Source organism: Anoplolepis gracilipes, unplaced genomic scaffold, assembly GCF_047496725.1.
Source record: "Anoplolepis gracilipes unplaced genomic scaffold, ASM4749672v1 Contig22, whole genome shotgun sequence".
In the NCBI taxonomy this organism is placed as follows: Eukaryota; Metazoa; Arthropoda; class Insecta; order Hymenoptera; family Formicidae; genus Anoplolepis; species Anoplolepis gracilipes.
In genome coordinates this window covers 361,670-364,875 of record NW_027328675.1, presented here as the reverse complement: position 1 = coordinate 364,875, position 3,206 = coordinate 361,670, and positions in this window count along the sequence as shown.

The window sequence follows — 3,206 nt, the reverse complement described above, 5'->3', positions numbered from 1 at the left end:
CGTCGACGACATCGAGATAGTCGTCGAATTTGTTAGAAACATCGAATTAGCGAAATTGACTCTCGCCGGTAAATTTTGTAAGTCAACCTTTCGATCGAGCGAAGCGGTAATTTTTGCGCGCGGGGTCAACCTCGTTAATGTCCAAGGAGTGGGGCATGCGCTTGCGCGCACCGTGATTATCCGCGATATTGCTGGTTGATAGAATAAGGATTCGAATGCGCGCGCATTTTGGCAAGGCGATGATAGGGATATCGGAGAGTCGATGTCCGTAGGAAGAGCCCGTTGCTCTTGGTCAATCGTAACCAGACCAGCGTCATGGTCAGTCACCTTTAGTCTGCCACACGTTTAGTAGTCAGTTGGTTCGCTGTCCGTGGAGGCCATTAGTTGGCAGTCGGGATTTGGCAACTTATATCGATGTACGCATTTCGCTTGATATTCTGCGGAGTTTGCCGTGAAATGACGCGGTTAAACAATCGTTGTGCGGTTCGCCCGGTTCGCTGCCCGCGGTGGTTAGTTGGTTTTCTGTCGAACATGGACATTCGCGTTTCGTGAGTGAAACCATCGCGCGCGCTTGGCGAGGATCTCCCGTGTATAATGAGGCACGCATATCGATCGTGTTCTCTGTCGCGGGTGAAAATACGACGATCCTCGTTCCACGTAATTCTACATCTCGCGGCTTTTATAGTGCCTTTATGCGCTGATAAGTAAGCAGGCCGGCGTTCCGCTAATAATATAGTCCGACCGCGTGAGACCGAGGGGCAGCGTGTCTGACACGTAAAAATTGTAAAACATATAAGTCGCGAACGCGTGCATTACACTTTATCTTCACGAACTGTGAAGCACTTATTGTGAACTGTTATTATGAATAAACTTTGTGAATTATATAAAGCTAAATGTTGTTATGAAGTGATTCTTGCTCGGATTTCCACTGGGCAATACCTGCCTGTATTCCTTGATCGCTCCGGTGCATCGTTTCATGGTGTCGGTCCTGGCAACGCCGTTCGACGGGAAGCAGAGGATGTCCTGGAAACCTGCAACAACTCAACATCCTTGTTGTTTACGGGGTTAAAACAACTGGCGACCGTTATTCTTGGTGAGAAAACCCGATACATGGGCACACGCATGTAAACCAGTAAGCTATTCATTATACTTCTCATTTTTAGTATCTTTACTCCGTTGACCGGTCACAACCTGACGGGTGGTTCGCGAATTATAGGACACCCTGTATATATATATATATATATATATATATATATATATATATATATATATGTATAATATATAGTTAATTATATAAATATAATTTTGCTCTAATTTATAAATATATATTCTCATAAATTATTTATTGATAATTTATGGTTGCCTCTGTGAGTTTACGAAGAAAAAAACCGTCGCTGTAAACAGCGAGTGTCATGAAGCAGATAAAGCGCGCGTATAATGGTATATAGAGATATTTATAGCTTATTTCTGAAAAATGTGACTTCGGAATACAACTTTATCATATATGATTGAATTTGTCGTTAAATGAGTTATAAGTTTTGCTATAAGACAAATTTTAAAATTTTCAAAAATTGAGGGAGGGGAGGGATTTCGAAAAATATGACTGTTCGAGAGTATCGCGACGGAAAATCAGCGATGATTTTATGGACGGCACATTTTGTCTTTGGTTTTTTGTCTTTTTATTGGTTTTTTTGTGACACACGAACAAATACAAAAGACACTGAAGATATTTACAAAAAAAATGTACAAAAGTTAATCGGGTGATTAGAGTTTGTTAACGGCGACGACAAGCACTGCGCGAAAGCGGTGCAGCGAAAGACTTTTGCGAAGTGAACAACGAGTGGTTTAGCCAAAAAGCTGGCGGATTTTTCCTCGACGCTGTTTTATAGCTGAGACATTTGAGAATGTGAGCCAATTATTTTCGAAGTTTAAAGCGATGCCAGTGTGTTGCACTTAAGGGGATCCCGGAGTAACAAGCGAATTCCGATGGATTTGCGCCCTCTTCTTAGTGGAACTAAAATTGTCGATAATACCGATTGATTATTCCGATCGATAATACCAATAATTTTAGTTCCGTCGTTACGTATATATTATTATTTTCATAACCTATATAAGTGACAGCACGTGTAACAGCTGATGGCAACCTTGTGCTGTTACAGAGAGCGCACGGTTAAGTGCTATTCGCCGTGCTATTTTTGCTGGCACAGCAGAGAAGCCAGATTCAGGGTGCGCAACATGCCAAATAGAGGGGATACACCGGTAGAAGGGATGATGCACACAAGCGCGAACCTCATACGTGTGTGCTTGGAGATTCGGTTAGCTTCGGATAATAGAAAAGAACAGATGTACTGTTTTTTGTCTTTTTTCTACCAAGCCGACAATGAAAACGACGGCAATGCTGCTCTATTGTGCTGTTCGCTTTTCGATTCTCCATACGCGCAGTTAATAGGGCAAAATGCTTTCTCAAGAATTATTTAAAAAATGATTAATAATGTAGAATATTAAAATTATAACTATAAATTATATCATTAAATTAAAATTAAATTAAATTAAATTTGATATTAATATTAATATTAATATTTTTAATAAATTATTTAACTGTTAAATTAATTAAATATTTAATTCTATAGATAAAAATTTAATAATTAAATAATTATAAATAATCTAATATTAAAAATGTTAAATAATAATAATAATATTAATATTATATTTAATTTTATTTAACTTTAATTTAATAATTTAATTTATAAATAATTTTATAAAAAAGACTATCTCGGAAAAGTATTTAACACTCATGCATATTAAGAACCAAACAGCGTTGTATTAATAAAAAAATAATAATAGTAACAGATATTAATAATAAGAAACTATATATTTATAGAAAATATAATATATATAATAGCGATTACATATTTAATTTAATTTTACTTTTTTATACACGTATATATTTGTAACACAATACAACACATAAACATATACTCATTACACGTATCGTTTTGACAGTATTAAAATAATATATGATGATGAGTTTCTATACCACCCATGAGGTATCACCAATGGCGCATTTGGTTTTTTTTAAATGGACCTTCGCCTGGAGCCCTGTTATATTACATTATATTATATTGCATTATATTATGTTGCATACGAATGTTGTACAGACAAGATATGTATCTTTTACACACCTGTTTTTGCAAATGTTTTTTTTA